Source organism: Podarcis cretensis (assembly GCF_951804945.1).
Source record: "Podarcis cretensis genome assembly, chromosome: 8".
Lineage (NCBI taxonomy): Eukaryota > Metazoa > Chordata > Lepidosauria > Squamata > Lacertidae > Podarcis > Podarcis cretensis.
Genome location: NC_137177.1, coordinates 6373226 through 6382288, shown reverse-complemented (window position 1 = coordinate 6382288; position 9063 = coordinate 6373226).

Below are 9063 nucleotides of genomic sequence, written 5' to 3'. Positions count from 1 at the left end.
GCCGGCTCCCCGCCCCCCGGACCGCCCCTCGGAGGGGATGGAGGAGGGCGGGGAGAAGGACAGGGGAAGGAGGGAGGGAGGGAAGGATGGGGCGAGGAAGTCGCAGTGGATCTCTCGCCACCTGATCTCTCCCCTCCTTCTTTACCAGGGAGATCTCTCTCGCCGCTGCGGTCGCCAGGGGTCGGTGGAGCCTCCACTGGCCAGGAGCAGTCTACCTGTCGGCTTGGGAAAAAGCTCCCCCAACCCAGGAGAGGTGGCGGCGTCTCCTTCCCTGGTGGAGGGTCATCTGTCAGGGATGCTTCAGTGGAGATTCCTGCATCGCAGGGGGGTTGGACTAGATGACCCCTTGGGACCCTACGATTCGAAGGAGAGGCGCAGCCTGGCATGGCTTCTACCTGTTGCCAACTTCCAGGGAGCATCGGGAGGAGAGAGGGAGGCATCAGGCTCAGCAGACCTCAAGGGGGATTCATCCAGCGCATGGAACGCATCCTTCCACAATGGCTATAAAAGAGGAATTCCTGGGGGGCTGTCAGCAGCTACGAGGCAGGATATTGTCCCCTTCCACAGTCGGAGCCAGCAAAGCTTCTGAATACCAGATCCTGGAAACTGCAGAAGGGAGTTGCTCTGGTGCGCAGATCCTGCTTGCGGAGAACAGGATCCTGGACTCCATGGGCCTTTGGCCGGATCCAGAAGGGCTCTTCTTATATTCTGTACAGTGGTACCTCTGGTTACATACTTAATTCGTTCCGGAGGTCCGTTCTTAACCTGAAGCACTACTTTAGCTAATGGGGCCTCCCGCTGCTGCCGCGCCACCACTGCACGATTTCTGTTCTCATCCTGAAGCAAAGTTCCTAACCCGAGGTACTATTTCTGGGTTAGCGGAGTCTGTAACCTGAAGCGTAACCCGAGGTACCACTGTAATGGTTAACTGGTGTCTGTTATTAACTGTTTAATGGTGGTTTTTTGTGTTTTTTAAATTATCTATTAGTCTTTTTCCCCAGATGATTTTTGATTTTACAAGTGTAGAATTATAACAATACAAAATACATATCCATTTTTCGAGATTTATCTGAATCTCCAGACTTCCCACCCTCCCCTCCATGGGTCCTATTGTCAAGCTTTTCAACTGCATATTATTTCATTTGTTGTTTAGTCGTGTCCGACTCTTTGTGACCCCCTGGACCAGAGCACGCCAGGCACTCCTGTCTTCCACTGCCTCCCGCAGTTTGGTCAAACTCATGTTCATAACTTCAAGAACACTGTCCAACCATCTCATCCTCTGTCGGCCCCTTCTCCTTGTGCCCTCCATCTTTCCCAACATCAGGGTCTTTTCCAGGGAGTCTTCTCTTCTCGTGAGGTGACCAAAGTATTGAAACCTCAGCTTCAGGATCTGTCCTACCAGTGAGCACTCAGGGCTGATTTCCTTCAGAATGGAGAGGTCTGATCTTCTTGCAGTCCATGGGACTCTTGAGAGTCTCCTCCAGCACCATAATACTAAAGCATCAATTCTTTGGTGATCAGCCTTCTTTATGGTCCATTCTTTCATAGTCCATATTTCCATAGTCCATATTCCATAGTCCATATTTTATATCTCTCCATATTGTTCATTGTCTCCAGCCAACCTAGCAGTTCGAAAGCACATCAAAGTGCAAGTAGATAAATAGGTACCGCTCCAGTGGGAAGGTAAACGGCGTTTCTGTGCACTGCTCTGGTTCGCCAGAAGCGGCTTAGTCATGCTGGCCACATGACCCGGCTCTCTCGGCCAGTAAAGCGAGATGAGCGCCGCAACCCCAGAGTCGTCCGCAACTGGACCTAATGGTCAGGGGTCCCTTTACCTTTATATTGTCCATGATATTTGCTACAATACAAGTGTTATTAAAAGCCTGCTAATGTTTTCATCTGCTTGCAGTGGTCTCCTAGATAAATTATAAATGTTCCCTATTCTTTCTTGAAGTTTTAGTCTTCTTGGTTCCTGAGCTTTCCAGACAATTTTGCCATCAGCTTAGCTTGTCATTCATCTCTGGTAGGAACTTTTTATTCTTTCCATCTCTGGGCTAGTAGCACCTGAGCAGTTGTTGTCCCATACATTAAAAGCCTTTTCTGCTCCTTTGGGATGTCGGTACCTATAATTCCTAATAAGAAAGCTTCTGTTGTTGTTTTTTTAAAATACAGTAGTACCTCGGGTTAAGTACTTAATTCGTTCCGGAGGTCCATTCTTAACCTGAAACTGTTCTTAACCTGAAGCACCACTTTAGCTAATGGGGCCTCCTGCTGCCGCCACACTGCCAGAGCACGATTTCTGTTCTCATCCTGAAGCAAAGTTCTTAACCTGAAGCACTATTTCTGGGTTAGCAGAGTCTGTAACCTGAAGCGTATGTAACCTGAAGCATATGTAACCCGAGGTACCACTGTAAAGTTATTTTAAACATTTTTTTTCATTTCATTATATATCATTTCCCAGAATGTCCCGTCTCCCCCTAATTATGGTTCTATGCTTTTATTGCTGAAACCACTTTGAGATATGGCACAGCGGGATTCAAATATTACTACAAATAAACAATAAACATCATTGGGTGTTCTCTTTTGGGGGGTGTACGTGTGATAAATTAAATTTACTGTAGTCAGCCTGCTTTTACAAAAACCTAAATCTGAATCTAAAACGAACCTCCATTGAGCTTCTCAAAGTGTTGCTATCATTTATCGGGTTTCTTGCACAACCGTCCCCAAGGCAGGTTATAATACTATAACTCACCAGTTGCTGGAAGCATCAGGAGGGATGCGGGACTAGATCGGCCATTGGCCTGATCCAGCAGACAGGGGTCTTCTTTATGTTCTTAGTGTTACACTACTAGTATAACCTTTTGGTATTCAATACAGCGCTATAGTTCACGTGCAGTCATGGGATAATCCTTGCAGCAGGTTTTGAAAGTCATCTGCCTGAATTATTCCCATGGGTCAAGGTGAGCACCACACATACTTTTGAGGAGGAAAATAGGGTCCCACCTCCATCTTGGGGAGGAGAGGAGGATTGTGTAGTGGTTAAGAGCGAGAGACTCGTAATCTGGTGAACTGGGTTCGCGTCTCCGCTCCTCCACATGCAGCTGCTGGGTGACCTTGGGCCAGTCACACTTCTCTGAAGTCTCTCAGCCTCACTCACCTCACAGAGTGTTTGTTGTGGGGGAGGAAGGGAAAAGGAGGTTGTGAGCCGCTTTGAGACTCCTTTGGGTAGTGATAAAGCGGGATATCAAATCCAAACTCCTCTCCCCAGGAAAGGAAGGAGGCTGGGACACATCACTATTCATGCAACTACTTTGAAGGGGCTGGCATGTATATTTCTTACAAGTAATATTCTTACAAGCCTCTTTGGAAAGTGGACAGAGTCTCTCTAGTCCTTGGGGAGGTGAAATTCTATCTCAGCCTCTCCTACAATTAAAAAACACACTTGGGTCTGTACTTGTTGTTGCTGTTGTTTAGATGTTTAGTCGTGTCCGACTCTTCGTGACCCCCTGGACCAGAGAACGCCAGGCCCTCCTGTCTTCCACTGCCTCCCGCAGTTTGGTCAAACTCATGCTGGTAGCTTCGAGAACACTGTTCAGCCATCTCGTCCTCTATCGTCCCCTTCTCCTTGTGCCCTCCATCTTTCCCAGCATCAGGGTCTTTTCCAGGGAGTCTTCTCTTCTCATCAGCTGGCCCAAAGTATTGGAGCCTCAGCTTCAGGATCTGTCCTTCCAGTGAGCACTCAGGGCTGATTTCCTTGAGGTTTGATATTCTTGCAGTCCATGGGACTCTCAAAAGTCTCCTCCAGCACCATCATTCAAAAGCATCAATTCTTCGGCGATCAGCCTTCTTTATGGTCCAGCTCTCACTTCCATACATCACTACTGGGTCTGTGTTACAGTGGTACCTCGGGTTACATACGCTTCAGGTTACAGACGCTTCAGGTTACAGACTCCACTAACCCAGAAATAGTACCTCGGGTTAAGAACTTTGCTTCAGGATGAGAACAGAAATCGTGCTCCGGTGGCGCGGTGGCAGCAGGAGGCCCCATTAGCTAAAGTGGTGCTTCAGGTTAAGAACAGTTTCAGGTTAAGAACGGACCTCCGGAACGAATTAAGTACTTAACCCGAGGTACCACTGTACTACGTAATAAAATGATTTATCATTTCAGTGGCTCATTTGCAAAATAAACAGGGAATCTGATGCTGGAGGTTGTCTAATACTGGCCTGAGCTGTATTCTGACAGCAAGAGCTCTTTGACGGTGGAATGGACCATCTCAGAAGGTGGCGCACACTCCTTAAACAGCGGTTGGGGCTGGCCATCTGTCAGAGATTATTTAGCCATGAATCCTGCTTTGCAAGGGGGGGTTGGGCTAGATGGCCCATGGGGTCCCTTCCAACTGTACAGATCTGTGATTCTTCATTCTGTGGTCTGTAAAAGAATTGCATTTCTCATACTTTCAAGGAAAGAGGATAGGATCCCCCCTCCTTCCTTAAATAATTAACTTAAGGACACACAGCCATCAGCATTGTAGAGATGGTGGGGGGACATACAGTATGTACTTTCATTTTTGAAGCCCTAACCTGTCTGCATCTTTCAGAGAGTAAGGAGATAAAACTGACCACACATTTTCTAAGCTGGCTTCTTTTTTTATACGCTCCTGGTTCCTGGCTCAGTGCCAGGAAGAGAAAATTCCAGACAGGCTGCTAAAATTCCAAGCAGACGGCAGTCCTTCATTCCTCACCGCTGAAGAAGGTGTTTGTGGGGAAGCAGGGAAAAGGCTGAAGGTGAAACCAGTTCTGGAGGTGAAAAAAGCAGAGAGAGAGAGAGAGAGAGAGAGAGAGAGAGAGAGAGAGAGAGAGATGTTTGCAAAGACGAGTAACAAACACCGCCTAGCCAAGCCAGATGAGACAGAAAGACAAGCAGAAGAAAAATGTTCCATTTCTGCACAGTCAATGCAGGTGGCAGGATATAAACACAGACCAAAGCAACAGGGCATTGTTTGGGGGAAGCAATCTGCAACAGAGAGATCTGTTTACAGTAGGATTCATTCTAGGCAATCAGAGAATCATAGAATTGGAAGGGAGAACAAGGGTCAGCTACTAGTCTAACTCCTTGCAATGCCGGAACCTTTTGCCTAATAATAATAATAATAATAATAATAATAATAATTTATTATTTATACCCCGCCTATCTGGCCGGGCTTCCCCAGCCACTCTGGGCGGCTTCCAACAGAACACTAAAATACAATAACCTATTAAACATTAAAAGCTTCCCTAAACAGGGCTGCCTTCAGATGTCTTCTAAAAGTCTGGTAGTTGTTTTTCTCTCTGAAATCTGGTGGGAGGGTGTTCCACAGGGCGGGCGCCACCACCGAGAAGGCCCTCTGCCTGGTTCCCTATAGCTTGGCTTCTCGCAGTGAGTGTGCCGCCAGAAGGCCCTTGGAGCTGGACCTCAGTGTCTGGGCGGAACAATGGGGGTGGAGACACTCCTTCAGGTATACTGGGCCTTTGAGGCCGTTTAGGGCTTTAAAGGTCAGCACCAACACTTTGAATTGTGCTCGGAAACGTACTGGGAGCCAGTGTAGGTCTCAAACACACAGCCCTGGGATCAAGAGTCTATTGCTCTACTGGCTGAGCTGTTTCACCACAGCAGCAACTAGGGTGTGGGGAGAGGAGGGTCGTAGGTGGTAGAGTATATAAGCTTAGCATGTAAATAGCACAAGATGTGGCTGCTGGGTTGGTAAAGGACCAACATTGCCCAGATCAGTCATCCCCAAACTCAGCCCTCCAGATGTTTTGGGACTACAACTCCCATCATCCCTAGCTGACAGGACCAGTGGTCAGGGATGATGGGATTTGTAGTCCTAAAACATCTGGAGAGCCGAATTTGGGGATGCCCAGATCCTTGAAATCCCTGCACAGGCTGCCAGGGAGCTACTGGGCCCAATTCAAAGTGTTAGTACTAGCATGCTTGGGACCCAAGTGCCTAAAAGGGCGCCTTCCATAGTACCAAACATTTCAGACCCTACAGTTGGCAGGCAACGCCTTGGTGGTGGTAGTGCTGTCGCCGGGGGCTGCCCAGCTGGCGCTGACCGTAGCAGGGCCTTTTCAGTGGTGGCTCCCTGCTTGCAGAATGCCCTCCCTAGCGAGGTGCACATATCTCCATCATTCCAGCTTTCAGGAGGAATCTGAAGGCACTCCTGTTTACATTTGGCGGCTGAGGAATACAGTCCCTTGCAACCTCAAGATCACTGGATGGAAAATGCTTTTAATTGTAGTTTTTAAGAATGGGCTAATCGGTTTTGGGAGTGTTTTGCTTTTTAATTGCTTAACTGTTTGCTTATGGGGGACTCTCTGGTTCTGAATGGGGCAACTGTGCCCCTGAAGGACCAGGTGTGCAGCCTAGGAGTCATTTTGGACTCACAGCTGTCCATGGAGGCGCAGGTCAATTCTGTGCCCAGGGCAACTGTCTACCAGCTCCAGCTGGTACGTAGGCTGAGACCCTATCTGCCTGTGGACTGTCTTGCCAGAGTGGTGCATGCTCTGGTTATCTCCCGCTTGGACTACTGCAACGCGCTCTACGTGGGGTACCTTTGAAGGTGACCCGGAAACTGCAACTAATCCAGAATGCGTCAGCCAGACTGGTGACTGGGAGTGGCCGCCGGGACCATATAACACCAGTCCTGAGAGATCTGCATTGGCTCCCAGTACATTTCTGAGCACAATTCAAAGTGTTGGTGCTGACCTTGAAAGCCCTAAACGGCCTCAAAGGCCCAATATACCTGAAGAGCATCTCCACCCCCATCATTCAGCCCAGACACTGAGGTCCAGCTCCGAGGGCCTTCGGGCGGTTCTCTCCCTGCAAGAAGTGAGGTTACAGGGAACCAGGCAGAGGGCCTTCTCGGTGGTGGCGCCCGCCCTGTGGAACACCCTCCCATCAGATGTCAAGGAAATAAACAACTATCTGACTTTTAGAAGACATCTGAAGGCAGCCCTGTTTAGGGAAGTTTTTAATGTCTGACATTTTAATGTATTCTTAATCTTTTGTTGGAAGCCACCCAGAGTGGCTGGGGAAACCCAGCCAGATGGGCGGGGTATAAATAATAAATTATTTATAAATTATTTATAAGTTATTTATAAATTATTATTATTTACTCTGGCCGAGCTGCAGAAGGTGGACACCCCAATGAGGTCCTTTAATCCTCTTGGCTGAAGCCTCAGCTCCGAAGCTCCTGTTAGGAATTCTGAGATTATGCACACAAACCGCTTCTGAATGCACAGAAAGCACCACCATATAGAAATGTACAGCTAATAGCCTTGGCAATCACAGTATGAAGTCGAGAAATCAACCACCGCCTCTGTGCTGTTGACCACAGGGGTTGCTTCGCCTTCCTGCAAACTTAAAAGCAAATAACCTTTTTAGTTAAGAAAAAAGAAGCTTGCTTTCTTTGGCTTAACAAAACAAAAAATAGCTTTGCAAATACTGTAAACAGCAAAAAAAAATTGCCGCTGATGTCAACTGACCGGTAGGGGGCGGGGAAGGTTTTGTAAATAAGTTTTCCAGCTGAAAACAAGCTTGTTTCTACTTTGGCTGTTGAAGCATTCTGTGGAAGCGCAAAGCTTGCATTAACAGGTACAGACCTAAAAGGAGAAAGGCAGCTATTCTGGATTTGTCCTTACCACTCTGGCACCAAATTATTCATTGAGAATACCTACGACTTCACCTTCTCTGCCACCCTCGCAGAATTTGCGTGAAAAAGGCAAACTTCCAGGGTTGCTATTTCCCATCCTCCCCAAATATTTTTTGGTCGATATTAAAAACACTTTTCAGTCTTTCGGCACTTGGAGCAGGAGTTCTAGTTACGTAAGTACCTAAAAAACCAACAACACATTCCTTTGTCTCAGGGCAAAAAAACAAATAAATTGGATCAAAGCGGGAGAAAGTTACAGTACCAAGCTGTGTATGCACCACACGTCAATAGCACCTTTCTCTCATCACAAAAAATAAATAAATCTTGGGAATTGTAGTTTAACCCCCCCCCCCAGAGAACTACAGTTCCCATGATTATTATTTTTTTTTGGGGGGGTGCTTTAAATGTATGGTGCAGATACAGTCCCACACTTAAGCTTTGTATAGATCCAGAATGTTAAATGGATTTCTTTGGAGAAGCAACAGATTTTCCCATCTCTGCTCTATCATCTCTGCTGAAATCAACCTAATTTAACCTCCACCGCTTTCTGCTTCCAGATGCTTATGACTTACTGAATTTAGATTCTCACCTCCTTCCACCTTGTCGTCCCCCCCCCCCCCCGCAAACACCACCGGAGGGCATCCCTCAAATTAACCTCTCTTTTCATTCTGACAGTGAAGTTGATGAGCAAATGGAGTCTGGATCTTAATGCTGCATGGAGGAAGGCTGGATTTTAAGACACTGAGTCAAGAGAGATGCCAGCAAAACGGCTAAAAAGAAAAAGAAGTGTTTGTTTTTGTTTTTTTTTAATATTTGGAGACTGCAGCAGCCAAGGGATTCAGTCCCTTTGCTTCAAGTAATGATGATGGGGCTTTTTGTTGTTTAGTCGTTTAGTCGTGTCCGACTCTTCGTGACCCCATGGACCAGAGAACGCCAGGCACTCCTGTCCTCCACTGCCCCCCGCAGCTTGGTCAGACTCATGCTGGTAACCTCGAAAACACTATCCAACCATCTCGTCCTCTGTCGCCCCCTTCTCCTTGTGCCCTCCATCTTTCCCAACATCAGGGTCTTCTCCAGGGAGTCTTCTCTTCTCATGAGGTGGCCAAAGTACTGGAGCCTCAGCTTCACAATCTGTCCTTCCAGTGAGCACTCAGGGCTAATTTCCTTCAGAATGGATAGGTTTGATCTTCTTGCAGTCCATGGGACTCTCAAGAGTCTCCTCCAGCACCATAATTCAAAAGCATCAATTCTTCGGCGATCAGCCTTCTTTATGGTCCAGCTCTCACTTCCATACATCACTACTGGGAAAACCATAGCTTTAACTACACGGACCTTTGTTGGCAAGGTGATGTCTCTACTTCTCAAGATGCTG